Below are 20,829 nucleotides of genomic sequence, written 5' to 3' on the forward strand. Positions count from 1 at the left end.
TCAGGGTTGGCAAGACAGGCAAATGTTCAGGAGCAGGACTGCCATGTCTTGGTGACAAAATAGATGTGGAAGGAGATGATCCTGAGCTACCTGTGCTCCTACTGTGATCCTTGTAACTAACTATGCTTGGTTTCTCACTTTTCTTGGATGTCTTGGATGATGCTGCCAATACAGGAGAGGAAAATAACACAAAGTATTGGAGAAAAGATAACATTTAAGATAGTAATGGTGTGTAAAAATTCTCAAGCCCTTGATCTTTTTGTTGGTAGCACAGAGGTGGGAGTCCCTTTTTAGAGGATGCAAATATTTGTGGAATTCAGAAACTCTAAAACTAAATGTTCCTATGACCCTTGACTATCTGGTCATCCATTTCAGAGTGGACAGAGTATGATGATAAGATAAATGCCTGGTTAAGAAAAAAACAATTCTATCCAGAGAAAATCAGGAAATAACACTTAAAGACAGTATTTATTAAGATTTTATGGTGTGTCAGGCACTGCTGTCAGGACAATGGGAAATAATGTTCTTCACTTTAAAGAGTCAGATGTCAGGGTCAAGTGGGTACCACACATCTAGTCTAGATTTGGAAACAGAGGAATATAACCATATGTAAGTAAAAATAAAATGGAAATAAGTATTCTCCCAGCTCCCCATCCAACTGCAGACCCATCAATCCCTCATGCACCCTAGCACCCATCCTGTGCTCTGCCTCTGTCCCCTTCTCCTACGTCCCCCCTGTCTGGGTGCCTCAGCTCTCTGCTTCCCAGGTTCTGAGATGCCCACAGTAAGAAAGCTCTGTGTCTGCCTGTACCATGTGCCATGTACCATGGAAACAGGGATGAAAATAACACAATCCAACATAATCCCTGTCCTTGGAAAGCACTAAGAGAGGTGGTCAACAGAATGGTCCTCGGGCCTTTTCTGGGAATTCTCAGGAGGGAGGAACCCTTCAGATCCACAGGAACCCTGGAGCTCCCCAGTGGTCAGCTTTTTCACTTCTCCACACTGTGTCTCTGGGAAGAAAGGCTTTTTTTCCAGTGTCTTCTAGTCCTACTGTTTTATTCAGCTCAGAAAAAGTTAGGCAATTAGGAACTTCGGGTCACAGGCAGCTGGGTCACCAGAAGAGGAAATCCCATTTGCATGGAATGTCAGTTTCCACTACCACATACACAGTGTGGATTCAACTACCATCATGTTTTGGTCAATGACAGACCATATAAACGACAGTGGTCCCATAAGATCACACTACTATATTTTTATTATACCTTTCCTGTGTTGACATATGTGTGGATACATAAATACTTACCACTGTGTTACGATGCCCTAGAGTATTCAGTACAGCACCATGCTGTACAGGTCTGTAGCCTAGGAGCAATAGGTGTGTAGTAGGCTCTATCATCCCGGCTTGAGCAAATACACTCTGTGATGTTCACATGATGACAAAATTGCCTAACAATGCATTTCTCAGAATGTATCCCCATCGTTAAGTAACACATGACTGTATTTGGCAGGATCTTGGCAGACTTGTTTAAATCTACTAATATTTAAAAATAGATCCAATAGTTTGCTAAAAAATAATATTGCTTTGTTCTTTGCTCTAGTGGCCATTACATATACATGTGAAAATAGTGTGATATGACAAAGACAAGAAATTAACCTTTACTTAAACTCCTCTTTCATTTGCTGCAGGGAAGATACAGGGAAGTAGGGAGGTATGGGTTTCTAGGCCCAGAAATCCAGGGAAAGTACCTGGAGGCTAATTGCGACTGAGAAGCGCATTAGAGTGGGGGTTAAATGTGGGCTGTGGAGCCCAGTGGCGTGGGTTTGAGTCATGGCTCCACTCCTCAAGCTCTGGGTCCTCTCTGGGCCTCAATTTCCTCATCTGTGAAATGGAAATACTAATTACATGTCTCATTGAATGTTCTGTAAGGATGAAATGTGTTAAGACCTGTACTACTTTGTACACAGTGAATATTAACTAAATGTTAGTTATCATCATTTATTATTTTTGCAAAGATAAAGAGGTAAATAGGTTTACACACCTAATAGGAAAAAAGAACACGGAAAAACACCAGTTTCTAAGCTTTAAAAAACTTAAAATGGGAATAGCATTGTGGCTACCAGAACTAAATAAGTTATTTTTTAAAAATCTAAGAATTAAATTAAAATTAACCATTTTAAATCAAGTTACCCACATGTAATGACCAGAGTTAGGAAATAGCTTTTACTTTTATACAATGAATTCTATAAGGTATAAAATATAAAAAAGTGAGAAAAAATTTTCTGTGTATCCTAAAACTTTCAACGTACATCAGATATAAAGATAAATACAAATATTTCAATGCTTAGTAAAGAGTTTTATTCTTTTCCACTTACTATGTCTGTATAAGAGGATACATCTTTCAAAGAATTGTGGGAACTTGTATACAGGGTCCTTGTACAAAAAACTGTGAAGTAGCTGTCCCAAAAGGCTCCTCTCAATTTCTGTGCTTGGCATAGGCCTTTAAATCCAGTAACACTTTAATCAAGCTTAAATCTTAAAACACATACTTCTTTCTTCATACACTTCTCTCAACAGTAAGAGAATTCACAGAACCTGTGTTTTACAATAGAGAACAACCAAACATGCATATATTACATATGATTTACTCAGTATGTTTAACCATTTATAATGATGGTATGGTCATGTTAGAGATGATGGTGATGACAGCAGAATCAATTACTACTCCCTGAACCTTTACTATGTATGACACGCTCTACTAGGTGTTTTATATAGATTATTATATGGACGTCTATGAACTGCTATTTTCATTACCATACAACAGATAAAATTACTAAGAATTAGAAAGGCTAAGTAATTTCCCCAAGATGCCACAGCTAATAAGCAGTGAAGCAGGGATTTTAATCCAGCCAGTTCTATCTGACTTCAGTACTAATGCTACAATAAACACTTTATTTATGTTGAGGCACATTCAGAATTATTGTGATTTGTTTTTTCATTGACTTGAGTTAGTTAGCTGTGGGGAAGAGCATTACAGTGACATTTTAATATATTCCTAAATAATTCCCCAAACCATACTCAAATAGTAAGATTGTTAATATTTATGACAGGATAGTTGTGCCACCTCATTAGTAGTTTAAAGATTCTGTTACTTAATGGTAATTATGTCTTACATGCCTTTTTAAAATACAAGGTACAATTACAGGCATTTTTTCCTTTTGTCTACTTCTAAATTTAAACATTTAAATCAGTTTATTATTTCATACTCCTTACACTACCCTCCTCCTTTCTATCACAAGCCACTCCATCTAATAAAAGTTATTATTCCACAGGATTTCATAGATAGTAATGTCCTGAGATTATCATGACAAAGGAAAATGTCTATTCAGTGTTAAATCATGTCTTAAAACTGTGTGATTATAAAAGCATTTGAAGTTTTTTCTTACCTCTGGACTAGCAACTTGTGGAATACCCTCCATGAAGTAAACATTAATGGGATGCCTATTGTGTGTGGTTGGGTCTGAGCAAAATAAGTCTCATTTCACACCTTCTGTACAACTCAGATTCCTTTGGCAAGAACCATACCCTGTAGTAACACGTAACACTGATCCTGATCCCCTGTGCAAGAAGTTCACATTATAAGGATATCATGGGAAGCATAAAACATTCAGTATCAGATCCTCTGAGCTATTAAAACTACTTAAATATGGAATCAGTTCTTAAAGTTACCTAATTTAAAAGTAGCTGAACCTTTGAAAATTATTGAGTCCATTAAAAACTACATTAAGTTATAGCACTATGCTCAAGTATTGCTCTGGTTCAGGTTATGTCACTGCTTCATTACAATTGCCTTCCTTATGAATTTCTTAAGAATTCACTGTAAGTTGAAAACTGCCATAAATCTCAGTTGGTAGAATCTATTTGCTTTGCAACTTGCTCCCCACTTTGCCCCCTATTTAAGTAAATGTGTGTGTGTGTGTGTGTATGTGTGTATACATATATATATGTATACACACATACACACACATAAAACCTCTTCAAGAGCCGTGTCATAGCAGAGTGGACTGTCTGGGCTCAAATGTCAGCTCTGCCATTTAGTAGCTGTGGAGCTGGAGCCAATATGCTCAGGAAGCCTCACTTTCCTCATTTCCTAAATATCAATAATAATAATAATAATAACAGATTTACCTACTTATTTCCCTCTGTAAAATGGGGGATAATGTGGGGCTGCTAGAATTAAATGAGTTCATATTAGTAGAGCTCTTTAGACAGTGTCAGGTGCATACTAAGGGTTATTACAAGTGTTCCTTAAATAAATTGTTCAAAAAAGTTTACCACACTCCAAATTTTTAATATCAAACTTGTTGAGTGTTTATGAGTACCATTCTCAAGATGATGCTGACTTCAAAAACCATACATGCCACAAAGGGATTCTCTTCCTATTGTACAAGGTTATCAGACAAAACATAGATATATACATAAACAGAAACAGAAATATATACCATATATGTGTATATATCAGTATATATGTATATATGTGTATATGTGTATATACACACATATATTTGTATGTGTACATATATACACACATACATATATATAACTTATTCCCCCATGCACAGTCAAGCTAGGTAAAGCAGTCTAAAGTCAAATCAATTCATTAACTACTTCCTAATACTGACCTAGCTTTCCTTCATAAAACTTTTCAGCAAGATGAAAGATAGTTCATTGTTAATTAATACTAAAACACGATAATGAAATTTGCATATGAGATTTAGAGAGGTTCATTTATCCCACCTATACATTATATGGATTTCCAGATGTAATCTTTTACACTTATATTTTATAAGTGTTAGCTACTGTGAAATGTTTTTTACTTAGATCAGTGATTTTTAAAAGTAGTTATTAATATATTGCTTTAATTGCACTTCTGCTGTAAAAGTTAAGATAAAATCACAACTCAGAAACAAACATTGATTTCAAAGGAAGCGAAATTTGTCAACAAATTTTAGATTCCAGAAAAAATATATAAGATTACTCTTCTTCTGGTTTTAAATAATTCATATTAAATTATAGAAAAATTAAAATACAGGATATTTCTGAATACTAACAATATAGTTCATAACGAAAGGTTTAACTAGTTATTTTTGTTTTGAGTTCCCTCCACCAAAAAAAGATAGGAGTTAAACGAGGATAAATCTGTAGTTTGAATAATTATTTCCTTAACTTGACTTGTTCTCTCTTCTCCAACTATTCACCTTTACTTGAAACAAACTATAATTCCATTATCAAACAGTAACTCTTCACTTAATTGCAATAATCTCAGAATATGAAAACACTGGAATAAAGTACTTAAAAAGTCCCCAAGTCACAAAGACCAATAAAATATATAAGTAGTCACATCATTTCAACTACACAACTCTAGTGTCACTGCTCATATTCTAGTCTCGGAGGTTTTCAACTCATTTTTAGCAAGCAAGCATTCTCTCCTCCGCTAGCTTCTTTTACTAGGAAGTTATCTGCAGAATTATTTTATTCATGAATGAAGGTTCCTATGATAAAAGACCACCCTATCAAGCATGCCAAGAAAGTTAAAGAAAATTCTCAACTAAAATTTCCAGAAGAAATTTCATCTTTTCTAAAAAATTATATGTAAATATTTTTGTTAACTTGCTCATTTACATATAATTGCATTTTAAGAGATATTACTGTTTCTGAGATTATAAAAAATAGAGATGAGAAAATTAAGGAGCAAAATATTTGTTGTGTTCTATGAATTCAAGTATACTTTTTCAATGCAATAGGAACATTTGCATTTACTTATAAATGAATACTAATGACATATTCAGATCTGGCACTATTCCATAGAAATTGTACAGAGAAAGCCAGAGTTGGAAATCATACAGTACACAGATAGTTATATTACTCCAAAGTATTCAGACAAAGAGCAAGAAGATTAGAGTCAACATCAATTCTCTGAAGATGAGTCACATCTAAATGACATGGTGGGTTAAGAATAATGGTGGAATTTAGGGTGAAAACAAAGTTGGCTAATTAACAGCTTATATGATTTTTGAGTCAACAGCTTTGTTGACCACCTACTTCAGGCAAGATGCTGCTTCCCTAAGTAAGCCACTATTCTACAGTTCTATTTACACTGTGTAGGAGTAAGCATCCTGCTTCTCCCCCAAATCCTTCCTTGTTGTTTCAAATAACTCCCCACTTCAGCTTTGCATATTGTGTGCTCATGTGCTCAATAAATACTTTTTGAATGAGTAAAAATTCAGCAAGTAAGAAGGTTATTCATTCAAAAACATCTGTGTATGCCTGTAAAATGGTGAGGACAATGATGCAAGCATAATGAAAACATTTCAACCAGCACCTCCTCACAAAGATGTTCAAGGGAACAACTTCAAGTATTAAAATTCAAGCATGAGCTCTCATTTAACCTAGAAACCACGATCTCAGTACTTGCTATAATATACTCCATTGAATACTGGGCTCATAATTTCCCATATAATCTGCTTAGGTATCTACTTGGAAATATTATTTTACATGAGTAATGAGGTTCCCGTACATTTTATTAATTGAGGAAAGCATGTTTTTATGAAGGCCAGAGTAACTTGGGAGAGGCCAGAGCAGTTTTCCTTTTCACTGTTAATATACTGGAGGCAGTCAAATTTAAGCAACAGTTTCCTTCCCATCATTATGTTTCTTATACCTTCTTAGGTCTCCATCAGTTCACTGGTAAGTAACTTCATATTCCTGAAGTAAGGAAACCTGCTCTGATGCTCAGTCACTTTGAGCAATGACCTTTTGTAAGCAAACACAGGGAGGAAGGGAAGTAGTATTGTTTTCATTTATTTTTTAAGAACTTCTCTAGGAGGAAACACTGAAGTAACTTAAAAAGAAATCTGTTGCAACATAATTGATAATAAAGACATTTTTTAAAATAGTCATTTTTGATGTGTAATCCCCTTTTATTATCTTTTTTCAACTTTTTCTTTGAAAAGAAGCTGAATATATTTGAACTAAATTGTAATCTGAAATTTGCCTAAACCTCTGACATATGTAGAAATTACTGAGCAAAACCTTTCAGAAGCACTAGCTTTTTATTACTTCTAGCAAATGAGTTTAGAAAGGAGCACTGTCACGGAAAGAATGCCCACTCACTTTCGCTCGCACCCACCCGACCCTGCATGCTATCTATCAGGCTAAGTTTACATAAATCAGAGAAGAGTTACAGTGCAATTAAATGTATCCACGAAGTAATATGACATAAAGCACTTTGCAAATATTAAATCTCCCCTTAAGGGATCGATGTTTTCCATGAAGAAACTGATATTCATAGGGAAAGAGGGAGAGCAAAGAGAGAGATGGAGATAGAGATATGACAGAAAGAGAGAGAGACCCCCACGGGGAGGGGACTGGGGAGACCACGGATAGGAGCAGCAGCTCCCTTGGGTGGGTGCCCTGAAGCACTCAAGGAGTGAAGCCGGAGAGCGGACCTATCAAGGTGAAGTGACTCCCGAGTTCTGGTGGAGGTTTCCTTGCTGTGCACCTGAAGCCTCCGGGTAAAGTCATACACATCAGGCTGGGCGCTCCCTCCTTGCTTCCCTAAACCAAAGTGGACACCCAAGTGCCAGGGGCAGGAGTCTCAGTTTCCAGTCAGTAGCTACAGCGACCTCGGAAGACTTCTTAGTAATAACTATATGACCACCCCCTCGATTGCATTCGTCTCCTGTGTGTGTGTGTGTGTGTGTGTGTGTGTGTGTGTGTATGTGTGTGTGTGTGTGCTGGGGTAAATGGGAAGGGTTGCGCGAAGTGGGGCTGTGAGGGGACAGGGGCTGGTGCGGTGAGGGGTGGAGGCCGGCTCCGAAGAGAAGGCACCGCACCCACAAGTTAACTGAGCCTTCGCCCGTCCTCTGCCTGCCCTCCGCTCGGGTCTGGAAGCCCCTCACTCCCCTAAAGCCGCCCTCGCCCTCACGCTCCAAGCAACAGCCCCACAGCCCCCCCAGGAAGTGGCTGAGCGCGAGCCCCCAAACTCTGACGAGAGCAGTGAACGCGTGTTCTCTCTCTCCTGCAAAGAAGAGCTGGGTGTAGCATTCTGGGCAAGAAAGGTAGAGAAAAACGTACAGCCAGACAGATTGACTGACACTGACTTGACTGCTTAAATGTACCCCGGGAATTGCCCCCGCCGTTCCTCAGCTAGTACTAGTTTAACGCTGAGCCCCGGCAAACGTCTCAGAAGTCTTCCCCAGGCAGCGCGCAGGAGAACCGCACCCCACAAAGTGCTTTCGGCTGGCATCCCACGGATGCCTCCTTCCCTTAGCGATTTCCGTTACTGTTATTTCCCCCCAAATCTACGAGGTCTCAGCCCGGTGTGCTGAGCCCCTCCCCCTCACGAGGCGGGCAGCGCGCCCTGCTCACCATCGTCCCGGCGGCGGCAGCGCGGGCCGGAGCCCGGGCGCAGGGGCCGGCGGCGGGTCGCGCCGGGCCACGGGGCAGCTCCTGCGGTCCGGGCGGCAGTTGGTCCAGCAGTTTCGGCTGCCCGGGCTGGGGCTCCGCGGAGAGCCAGTCGGCGTGAATGGGAGCGAACGAGCCGTGCGTGCGCGCGTGTGAGTAAGTGGCGGGCGGGCCCCACACGCCGGCGGCGGCGGCGGCGGCCGGGTCCGGGGCGGGGAGCCGTGAGGGGAGGGGTGGGCGGGCGAGAAGTAGTGGAGTTTAGGGCGCGTTTCCCGCACTTCCCCAGGAGGCTGGAGCCAGGTGCGGCAGGGCGCGCTCCCGTGGCGCGGGCACGACACGGGCGGCCGCCGGGGCCCGGGTCCGCGCGGTGCCGGAGACCGCAGCCTCTCGGCCGGAGGAGGCGCGCATCCTCCTCGCCCACTAGGGCACGGGCGCAGCTGCGGACTCTGCGCACGGAGGGCGAGGGCTTTGGGCGTCCGCGGTGACAGCTTCCCCGGCAGCCCGCTCCCTCTCGATTCGCCCAAAAGAGCAACAGTCAGTGTGGCTGGGATCTTCCCTTCCTGCGTCCACGAGCCGCGGGTGCCAAGCTGTGCCGGCGCCCCGCTCCTCGCGGCTGGCGCTGTCACGGCCGCCGCCCGGCCCCCGGCGCGCCCGAGCAGGCAGCTGCCTCCCGGAGACGTGCCCAGCTGTGTGCGCGTGTGTGTGTCTAAGCGAATCTCTTCCCCTCCATCACTTGGGCGCGCAGGAGGGACCGGGTCCCCGGCGACCAGCTGCAGAGTGGCTGCCAGTCCACACCCTCCCGGCTCTCTCCCCACCCACCCCGCCCCTGCTCCTCCTCGCCCTCCCCTCCTCTCCCCGCTCCTCCTCCAGCTGCCGCTCCCGAGCTCCCAAAGGCAGCGGAGAAACCGCAGCGAAAGGGAGGAGGAGGAGGGTGGGGAAGGAAGCACAGGTGTCTTCAGCGGGGAGACGGGCGCACACACCGGAGCGGCTTGCAGCAGGGGGAGGGCAAGGCCTTAGGCAGATAAGGGAAAGGAGAAGGGTTTACCCGGAGGCGGAGGTCCTGTAGCTGAGCCACCGCTCGTCCCACCCAGGCGCGGGAACCGCGGGCGAGCACCACGGTAGGGCGGCCAGGTGGGCACGCGGGGCTCCCTGGCGGACTGAAGTCGCAGCTTAGAGAAGCCGTGGAGGTGACTAGCCAGGGTGGCAGAACCTGGGGACATGGAGGTCGGAGAGACCTAATCTCTGAGGAGCTAAGAACTGTCTGCCTGGAGAGAAAGGGGCCTAGACCCAGAGCTTGGGACACGCAGATGTCCAGGAAGCTGGTTTGTGGCTCCAGCGTGCCAGTCAGGAAAGCTGGAGGCTGTGAGGGGTCGGGCGGCGGCAGTGGCGGTGCTTGGGACTGCTGTGTGCATCCGGAGTCACAGGGGGCGATCACCGCCTAGCTGGGAAGCGGGAGCTCAGGGCTCAGTCTTATTTTAGGTCCCAGTCCCAAAGCCGAGAGGCACACTCGCCTTCCCGATTCAGTCTGAGTCCCTCATACCCCTTGCCCCCAGCCAAACAGCAGGCCAGGGAACTGATTCTACGTGCTGTTTGCTGTGCTCTTTGCCTAATTGAAAGTATCCCATCTGATCTAAGGAGGCTGATGCATTGCTGCTTCTCTTCCAACTCTGATACCCTCCCTCAACGTACATCCCTACTCAATCAAAATTACCCAGAAAACTGTGTTTCTCACTGAAAAAGTTTTTCCCCTTGTAGTTCCCTAAAAATAAAACCTTTCCTCCTTCTCCTCCCCCCCCCTTTAGAGGTATTAGGTCTCTTGCTTACATTCCATAGTACAAATGCAGTGTACAGAAAAGTCCTTTGGGCAAGAAATCACAACGTTATTGGTTATGACGGCTTGTCTGTTTTAAAATGACAGTCATAGAATGCAAAGTTGAGTCAACTTGGGGTCAGTGGAGAGGGTTGGCCCATTTAATTAGAAGTCTGTTGGGCTGATCATGGGCAACAACACTAGAAAGAATTGCTGTGCTTTCTCCAGTATCCATTCCTTTTTATTATGGTAATTTCACTCGGTTAATTTAGGCAATTTGAAAATGAAAGGTCGAATGCAATTCGCAAGGCACAATATTTCTAGATTTTCATTCAACAGCCGGCCCCACCTCCTTCTCGAGGCTCACTCCGCATCACCTCAAAAGGTCATGAGCTCAGACCTTAAACTGCACTTTTTAAATTTCAGGATATAGCCTGAATGACAAAGCTGTTGAGTTCTAGAAAGAGATAACTTAAATCTAAGTAAACTTATTTACCAACTACTCAAACAAAATCATAAGCTCAGCAGCAACAACAAAATGCATATTGTGTAATATATTGAGCAGGAGGAAAGATGGCTGTTTGCCAGATATGTGATCCATTAACCTCTTTAGCTCATTGTTGGCAACAATAGCACACAATCACATTCTTATGTTTGAAAGACAAGGGATTTTTTTATCCCATCTCAAAATCACAATGCCACATTATAGTCTAAAAGAAACCTCAAACAATAAAAGTAATAAGAAAGGAAGAAACACAATTTGCTTTATTCTGAACAAATGTTGCTGTTCTGTTTTTCCTGGAGGGGGGGGAAATGCTGATAAGCAATAAAGTCCACAAAGGCATGACAATAGATTTCGAAGAATGCATCACTCCATCTATCAGTCCTTTTAATCAGTAAACTTTTTAAAAAAATGTTTATTTATATTATCTTTTTATTGGTATTCAGTTTTTCTTTTGTACCTGGCAGATTACTGAAAGGGAGGATGGGTGCGATGAATCTGGTTTCTCATAATTCTGTCTTGCATCAGGTTTATGTCTGGCAGGAGAGGAACATTCAGCAGCCTGTGCTTTCTCAGCAATCCTAACTTCTCCTCAGAGGATCCTTAGCTCTGTAGCTGATAGACTGTGAGATTGTCACAGTGATTCTGCCTACCTAGTACAAGATCACATCTGGGGCTGGGAGCAGGTACAGTTCCAGAAACTGTGAAGCAAAGCTCTGGAAAGGGCTTTTACCTTTCCTGGGGTTGGAGGATTAGATAAGAGTACATGAACTTTTTTGTGTTGCTTTTCAACTCCTAGAAATGACCTGGCTTTTCTGCTAGGGGAAGTGAGTAGGATATAACATTTTTGTAGAAACCGTTTAGTATTGTGTTAAATTAAACAAATAAAACACTAAACACCAAAGTGGCAGACCACCCAAAAATCTATTTGAAATACAATTTTGAAAATAGTCACAGCTTTATTGGTTTGGTTTAGTCACCAAAGCCAAATAAAATACAAAGCAACGAAAACATTTGATTAATTAGAGTGTTCATTTTGGTAAAGGATATTTTTTTTTCCTGAGCATTATCACATTCTCTTGTCTCATAAAGCTGTAACCATTAAGTATTATTTAGTTCACAGTTCCAAATGGAAGCTGTCCTCTCAGTAAAGTATGGATATGTTTGTCATTATTAAGAAATAGAGAGTAGCTGACTTACTTTCCAAAGCCTATCTTTTTTTATTTTAACCACCTAATCACTGACATCTAGATTCAGTTGGTTTAGCAAATATTCATTGAAAGGACCCTTCTACGTGCCAACCACTAGAAACCAAAAGATGTCTAAAAGAAACCTCTGCTCTCATGGTGCCAGGGCAGTAATCACTGGGATTGCTAGTAATCAATTATAGATATGGTTGACCAGGGGTCCTTCCCTTGTAAGGACGTGAACCCCTGTACCCACATCTCCATGCTCCATCACTATTTTTGAGTATTTCTTGTATGAAAGTTATGGATTTTGTATTATACTATACTGTCTTTAGTCATAGGAGATCTAAAAGTGTAAGGCCACCCCTGATTATAAGGGAAGCATTTCTCATGGAAGGGGTGGGACCACAGATTGGATGTCAGAAACTATGAGGACGTTAAAAAGGATTTAAGCTCTCTCTAGGTCTACACCAGTGCTGGCCAATAGAAGTGTAATGCAAGGCACAAATAGGAGCCACATACATAATTTGAAACATTCTAGGAGCTCATTAAAAAACTAATAAGAAACAGATGAAATTAATTTTAATAACATTTTTATTTAACCTAATATATCCAAAATATTATTTCAGCATGTGATCAGTATAAACATTATTAATGAAATAGTTAACATTATTTTTTCCATACTATAATAGGCAAAATGGCTCCCCAAAGATTTCCATGTCCTAATCTCTAGAACCTGTAAATGTGCTACATTACGTGGAGAGAGATGTTAAAGATGTAATTAAGGTTACAGACTTCAAAATTAGGGAGATTATCCCAAATTGTCTGAGAGGGCCCAATCTAGTTATGAGGTTTTTTTAAAAATAAATAGTATTTTTTTGTATTATTCAGAAAAATTATGTACTTAATTAGTGAAAAGCCAATTCTTTGATCTGAGGGTTAAAAAAAGCCTGTAGTGATATGTATTGAAAAATCTTTTTAATCAATATAATAAGATATTCATACATTATACATAATTCTGATATCCAAATTTAAGCATGTGAACATAGGATGACTTTTAAACATACAATTAAAGCTATTCATCACAATTTTCTGTACTTCCAACATTAAATTACAATTACTTTGGAGCATAAATCAAATGGTTCACAGTAACCCTGTAGACATACTTAAGGAACACCTTCCCACATTATACATGCAAATTACTTCTCTTCCATGTAAAAGTCTCTTCACTTTAACTTCTAAGTTAAGTTTAACTCAGCCCTGGAAGTCACTACTCAGGGGCTTATCGTGGTCCAAAGAAAAGGAAAAAATGAATGTAACCAGAGCTGACCAACATAGTTTTATATATATATGATCTATATTTGTTATACATACATTATATAATATATAGGACATATAAACTATATATGATCATTTCTATCACTGATACCACAAGATAAATTATATATTATGCCATTTTCAAGTAACAATTGAAGTAATAGGATAAATGAAGAAGCATCACTATGAATTCCACTTAATACAAATAACTACATAGCCCAACACTTCTCTACAAATCAAGTTTTTTTTTTGTGTGTGTTTTTTTTCTGATTGTCTGTTAAATACAGTGGTCCCTCAGTATCTTCAGTAGATTGGTCTCAGGAAGGACCCTCTTGGGTACCAAAATCCATATATGCTCAAGTCCCTTATGTGAATAGCATAGTATTTGTATATGACCTATGCACTTCCTCCAGGGTACTTTAAATCATTTCTAGATTACTTATAATACCTAATACAATGTAAGTGCTATGTAAATAGTTGTTATACTGTACTTTTTATTTGTATTATTTCATATTTTGTATTGTTGTATTGTTAATTTTTATCGAGTTTTGTTCCTGAATATTTTAGATCTGGGTTTGGTTGAATGCCTGGAACCCATGGATATGGAGAGTCAATTGTACAGAGTTTTAATTAATTTCATAGTTTAGCAATGAAGGATCATACACAGAGGTCAAGGCATACATCTAGCATTTCAAGCTAAGCTTGTCCACATACACAGCTGAAATCAATCACAAGATATGACCTAACAAATGCTAGAGGAACTTTTTTTTAAGTAGTTTTTACAGGTATTAAACTTCATCTTGCACACTGAAGTCAACATATATATAGGGTAAAAGTCAGAGCTTTTATATTTCCATTTATTTTCATTTAATGTTTACAACACTACTATTGTTTAATATTGAAACAAAAACAATAGCAAGGAGTCAGCATATTATGGCTATAGTCCTTCACTTATTCACTACTGCATATATATAAAATGCCAGTAGTGAGTGTTATTCACTGGCACCCTTAAGAGGTTTGACACTCACTGCCACCTCTGGGATGAAATTCATCATCCTTATATACTTCTCATTGTAATGGTACCATCTTTCCTGATTTGGATCAATGGCCACCAGATGTACCTGATCCATTTCATTAGTCTCTTCTACTTCCTTCCTCTCAGGTAGGAGTTTTTCTAACAAAGTTTATCAGGAGAGAGAAAGCCATTCTCAGGAAAGTTTACCTTAAATTTGATGGTAAGGTGACCCTTTTTATATGATCCACAATAAATTGGCAGGCCTTCAGTTAGCACGCACCTGATATCTCTGTGCTTGACACTGTGACCTGAAGGATGCAAGGTGATGACTATGATTCTTTCAGTCCTCAAAAGTGGATATTGGCTTTTGGAAGCCATGCAATGATTCCACCAAGTTATATGTTCATACACATGAAAAAGTCTTCTTATCCAGTAAGAACAGTATGGTCCTTCTGATCTAAAATGATGACAATATCTCCTGGCTCCCATCCTGGTTCTTGGCCTGCTTCACCATGGAATGATATATTCTGTTCATCTTTCTTGCCTTTGTCAATATGAACCTGTAGAGTCTTGTCTTGAATTATCTGCCTTCCACTGCTGCTCTTACATCTGTCTTTAGGACTGATCTGTTCCCCATGGCCCTGGCACTCCATGCACACAGACTGAGTTTCATCAACCATTTCATGTCCTATCTGATGAATTCTTGTTTGCATTCAAGGGCCTCAGTGATTGGGACAGCACGCTACTTTCCTTTCTTACCACCTCAGCCTTCACATTTGTCACAAATGACATTCTTTTGTGGAGCTAGTTTTCTTGTTGCATCATTATATAAATCTTCTAAGGTTACTGCAAGCTAATGTATAATATTTTACCTCTTGTTTTTCTCTGCATCCTTCCTTTTCCTTCAAAAAATATTCCAAAGATGCCCATGGAGGAGCCAAAACTGATACCTACTCTACCCTTTTTAATTGTCTGTTCTCCTCCTTTGTCAAGTAATTTCATATTTTTGCATCAGAGAACACTTTATAAGCATGAGATATCTGTTTAAACTTCTCACCTTCATTTGGATTCTTATCAGGGTGGTACTTTAAGGCCAGTTTCCTAAAAGCCTTTTCAACTCTTCTTGGGTGGCACTGGGTTTGACCCCCAAAACATTGTAGTAAGTGGTTTCTTTCACCACTTTCTATAGCTAGCAAGTGGGCTGAGGCTGGTATAGGGGAGCAGGAAAGAGCTTGGGCAGCCACCACTCCTCCACCTCTCACTGAGCATTCTGGAAAGTTCTCTCACAGGAGTTCTTAAAAACTGAGGATTTTCTCAGGCTAGAAGCAGAAGAGATGTGACAGAAGGAGAAGTCAGAGAGATTCAAAGCATTCAACATGAATGCTTTAAGAATTCAACATGTCCTTGTTGGTTTGAAGATGGAGGGGATGGTGTGACAAGGAATACAAGTGTCCTTAAGGAACTGAGAGAAGCTTCTGGCTGAGCAGAAGGGGAAAAGACTCTCGTACTACAATCACAGGAACTAAATTCAGCCAACAACCTGAATGAGCTTGGAAGAAGATTCTTTCCAGAAAAGAATGAGGCCCCATGGGAACCTTGATTTTGGCCTTGTGACTCTAAGTAGAGGACTCGGCTGAGCCCATGCTCTATGGGACTTCTGGCCTACAGAACTATGAAATAATAAATGTAAAAAATGGGTGTTTTCAGCTACTAAATTTATGATAATTTTTTACAGCAGTAGTGGAAAACACACATAATAAGTCTTGAAATCTGGTATGTATTTTATGCATATGGCACATCTTAATTTATACTCGACACATTTCCAGTATCCGACAGCCACATGTGGGTAGTGGCCACAGTATTGGACGGTGCAAGTCTAGATTCCTGATGTCCAGGAAGTGCTAGGTCTGTAGGCTAAATATAATGTCACCATGTGGAGAGAGACAAGAAACAAGAAAGGGAGGAACTTGGCAAGTTCTTTCCTGATTCCTCATGCCAACCCCTGTGAATGGGTAGTCTTTCGCTCATACAGAAACCAGGCTAAATCCTACAAGCCAGATTTTCTAAATTCACTGGACTCTGATGATTTTTGATTTATTGTCTCAGTTAAATTTTGGAGCAATCAAGAGAAAAGTTGTTGCTTGTACTTGAATTTATGTTCAAGGTGGAGCATCAGTTATTTAGTTCCCACATTATGGGGTTGGGAAGGGCAGGCAAGAGTAGCCATGGAAGATCTCCAGGAGTAGAATTATGCAGATTGCTTTAGCATTTCTAGGAAGGTTGTTACTCCCCATTAGAGAATTTGCCTTTCAATATCAACCTTCTGAGGTCTACATTTTATTTTTATTAAGAAGGGCAGCATGTTTTACAATTCTAATTACATTCCATGTTGTGCCTTCTAAAACTATCTTTTACCATCTTCCATAATAGGTGAGAATGTATGAGCTTATAGTATAAAATCTAGATCAGCAACTAATCATTGTAATCTGGAACCACATTAGGAAGGTTTTGCCAAACAGCTATAAAATTGAACTAGGTTTAAAGAAAAAACTGGAACCTAGACCAGGAGGGAACAGCAGGAGGGCTTTGCAGGCTTTGTGGAACAGCGGGGATAACAATGTAAGACAGACAAGTGAATGGTGAGTTGATTGCCTGACGAAAAGTTCCTTAAGGAAAGTTATAGGTGATGTTAGAGATGGAAAGGTCAGTAAGCTCTAGGTATGCGCTGTCCAATTCGGCAGCCCATAGCCACATGTGGCTATGAAACACTAGAAATGTGATTAGTCTGATTTGAGATGTGCTGTAAGTATAAAATGCACACTGGGTTTCAAAGACTTAATGCAAAAAAAACCTGTAAAATATCACATTAATAGTTTACTATTAATTTGTTGAAGTGATATTTTGGATACATTGGTTTAAATAAAATATATTATTAAAATTAATTTTACCTTTTAAAAACCTTTTAAAATATGGCTCCTAGAAGATTTTAAATTACATATGTGGCTTGTATTATATCTCTGTTAGACACCACTGCTCTAAACCAAGTGATTCTCATACTTTAAAGTATACATGAATCACCTGGAATCTTGTTAAAATGCACATTCAGAAGCTCCCAGGTGAACTACTCCTGCTGAGCTTTGAACCACACTTTGAATATCAGAATGATACACAACCTTGCCTACAACATACAACCATGTAGGAACTTTTAAAATAACAATGACCAGATTACCACACCCCAAATCAGATAAGAATCTCTAGTGTTCCGACATGTCTATCAGTATTTGCTATAGGTGAGTATTTAAACTGAGTATCAGTATTTAAACTCTAGGTGAGTTTAACATCTAGAAAATTGAGGATCACTGCCTTAGAAACTCTTGAATAGAAGTGAACTAATTTAATGTTTTTTAAATAGAAAATGGAGAAGTTTATATATCAGAAATAATTTGTTACTAGTGAATATTCATTTATTAATTAAATGAGTTATTACTGTATGTCATGGTGATTTATATCATCCTGCTTTCTAGAAGATTAGAAACTAGTTGCAGAGGTAAAAAAAAAAAAAAAACAAACAAAAAAACTACTTAAGTAACTGCAAAGCACCATGGGACAGGTTCAGCATGAGTGGTATCAATATTAAGGGTTATAGGATTCCAGAAATGGAAGAGTTAATTTTAGGTAGGATAACTATTAAATTTTTCTGGAAGAGCCAGTGTATAGGAAAGACCTGATTCTCAAACTTTAGATCACATCAGAATCATCTGGAGTGACCGGGTCAAGGCCACTGTTGTCACAGAACACTGCCACATGATGAATGAATTTTTACCATTCTTACATCTTTGTTCTAATAATTCAAGAATCAGAGTACCCCATGGGAGGCTGACTGGCTGAGCCCAAGTCACATGCTCAAGCCTGACCTGCCCAGAAGCTGTTGACAATGCACAACTTCTCACCCAAACTGCACACAAAGGATTTTTTTCCCCCAAAATAGAAGTGAAGTTGCAATGCTGCTCATCTTGCCCCCCAAACCCCTCCCTCTACCCTCACCAAAAATCACCCCCCCCAAAAAAATCAAAACCAAAACCAAACAGATAAGCAATATGTCTACCACGGGTAGTACTATTCCAAAAATAGGGATGCATCAGGGGAAACTTGATTTTGGACAAGAAGGCAAATTCAATTTTAGGTTGTTAAGTTTGAGATTACAATGTTTAACTCAAGTAAAGATGTCCATTTAGTTAGTTTGGGAAATGAGGTAAAGGCTAGAGAAGGTTGCTTAGGTGTCATCTCCTTAGAGGTAAGAACAGAGAACAAATGTGAGCATCTGGAGGCAGAATGTAGAGGGAGGAGGCATGGATCAAGAGACCTATAATGTCCTCCCACTGCTGGGACAAAAGGAGTAGTACAGAGTGATGCTGCATTAGATATTAGATGGTATTAACCCCCAAACCAGTTCAGATTAGAGGAGTTAAATAGGAATTTCGATTGTGTTGCTTCTCAAAGCTTTTAATATACTAACTTGCATTATAAATTTTAATAATGCTGCGTTTCCAAATAGTACTTGACTGTGGAACTCTCTTAAAGAACTAGTAATAAATTGAAGACATATTAGAAAACAGTGGACTAGAATTTTCTGGAACCAGAAAAAGACAGAAAGATACTTAGAGAAGTATTCAGGGGGAGAAACAGAAATCTCAGAATCCAGACAATTCAGATAATTCAGACTCCTATTACTTCATTATAATGGAAAATTGGTTTAACAGTGTGGGATTAATAGTATTGAATTCTGTTTGACCTCCACATGCCCCAAATGCAAAGTACTTGGCACATGGAATTGCACCATAAATATTTTAAGTGAGTGAATAAATGAAAAGAGGAATGAGAAAAGTCCTTTAATTTGTCAATGTGGAGGTGCCAGGTAACCACTAAGAGCACAGCTTCAGAATAACGGTGGGCTGGGCTGGAGGAGACACCCACCTGCCAAGGATTTCTTAAGTGATTTCTCAAGGACCTCTGGCAGGTGAATTGTCCATCCTATCATCTGTTTCTCTCTTCTTTTCTTGGTACCATAACAAGGGTGACCGTATAATTTATCATCCAAACTAGGACACTTGAGAGAGAGAAAGGGGGAGCTATTAATAATTATGCCAGGACAACACATACAAAACAGACTTTCAAGAAAACCGGGACAAATGGTCATCCTAAAAATAACTCCTGATTTTTAGCTGTGCACTTGACTGTTAGGAATAAAGTTTGCATTGTCCAGCCTCTCTTGTATTTATGGGGACAAAATAACTAAAATGGTACCAGATCATAGTGGTTAGTTCCCTTCTCCCCCAAATTTTACAGGGGTGGCTCATATCTTGGCCAAAGCTGGTTATTGGCTGTCAGGAATGATGCTCAAAAATGGCTGTAGAAGACTACACACAAAATACATTCTTTTATTTTTTTAATCTTTCAGTTATTTAATTAGGTTCTTTGTAAAAATTTAGAATACTAATCTGTGAGGATAAACTCCATTTGTCAGGACAAACACAGATCACAGGTATCCCTGGAGCTGAGGAATAGCCTTGATTTTTGGTAAAATTCGGGAGTCCACAGCTTTTTGATCCACTTTGTGCTATTCTGTAATCTTGTATTTCTCTTTTTCTGTGTTGAAGATCTCACCCTCCTGGTTTCTGGGCTCCCGCAGCTGCTGCTTCTTAAAGTAAGCATCGGTAAGATGTTTAGGGGTTTTCACATTGCTGATATCAATTTTTGTGGTGGTGACGATGACAAATTTCCTTCACAGAGGAACTCAATTGAGGTACAGAGGTCCAGTCACAAGTAATAAGCCACTGCCCAGTTGCTTCAGGAAAACCACCCTCTTGCCTCTGTGGTGCCTGGTGAGGATGATTAGAATGGTCCTGGTAGTGATGCTGGCTACAGTTTTCTGACATGTTGACTAAAGGGCTTTTTGCCATGCCTCAACAGCTTTTGAGGCAGATCTTCAGTTGGATAATATCTAGGCATTTTGCGAAGTTTAACCACCCAGGTACCACCATTCTTGTCACCAACTGGTTTTGTAACAGTGGCAAGCACCTTTTCCTCTTTCTTTTCAACCTTGGACTTAGCCACAGAATGTATTCTTAATGGGTTCCTTTCTCCTTCCTGCTGCCTGGAATGTGGTTATTCTGGTTGGAGCTTTAGCAGCCATCTTGGATCCTGAGGCAGCATGCTTTGGATGGTAGAACAGAGCAATAAAAGGAGCCTGAGCATTGATGAGCATAGAATGGCCCTGTCAGCCCTATCTACCATTGGTGTATTGTGGAGGAATCAATAAATATTTATCTTTAGTAAGCATTATGGGTTATTTTGGAGGTTTCTATTACTTCTCATTGAACCTAATTTGAGAGGGTAAGACCTTATATCAATGTTGTGCAAAAAAATATAGCATAAGCCACAAATGTGAACCATATACATAATTTAAAATATCATACCCATTTTAAAAAGAAAACAGTAAAGTTAATTTTGGTAATATAGTATATTTAAACC

At 40.1% G+C, this 20,829-nt stretch overlaps 1 protein-coding gene and 2 pseudogenes across 4 annotated transcripts in view; all 3 read right to left on the bottom strand.

Annotated features, from left to right (window-relative positions):
* Positions 1–9,246, bottom strand: part of HS3ST5 (heparan sulfate-glucosamine 3-sulfotransferase 5) — a 264,574-nt gene extending 255,328 nt beyond the window's left edge. For all 4 annotated transcript variants that reach the window (XM_045542293.1, XM_045542291.1, XM_045542289.1 and 1 more), the window contains exon 1: positions 8,432–9,246. The gene's annotated coding sequence lies outside the window, so the exon portion shown is untranslated. The remainder of the gene's footprint in view (positions 1–8,431) is intronic.
* A 5,045-nt stretch (positions 9,247–14,291) lies between these two features.
* Positions 14,292–15,361, bottom strand: LOC123632220 (annotated as a pseudogene).
* A 4,422-nt stretch (positions 15,362–19,783) lies between these two features.
* Positions 19,784–20,412, bottom strand: LOC123632221 (annotated as a pseudogene).
* Positions 20,413–20,829: the final 417 nt, after the last annotated feature.

The sequence above is a fragment of the Lemur catta genome, chromosome 2, assembly GCF_020740605.2.
Source record: "Lemur catta isolate mLemCat1 chromosome 2, mLemCat1.pri, whole genome shotgun sequence".
Classification (NCBI taxonomy): domain Eukaryota; kingdom Metazoa; phylum Chordata; class Mammalia; order Primates; family Lemuridae; genus Lemur; species Lemur catta.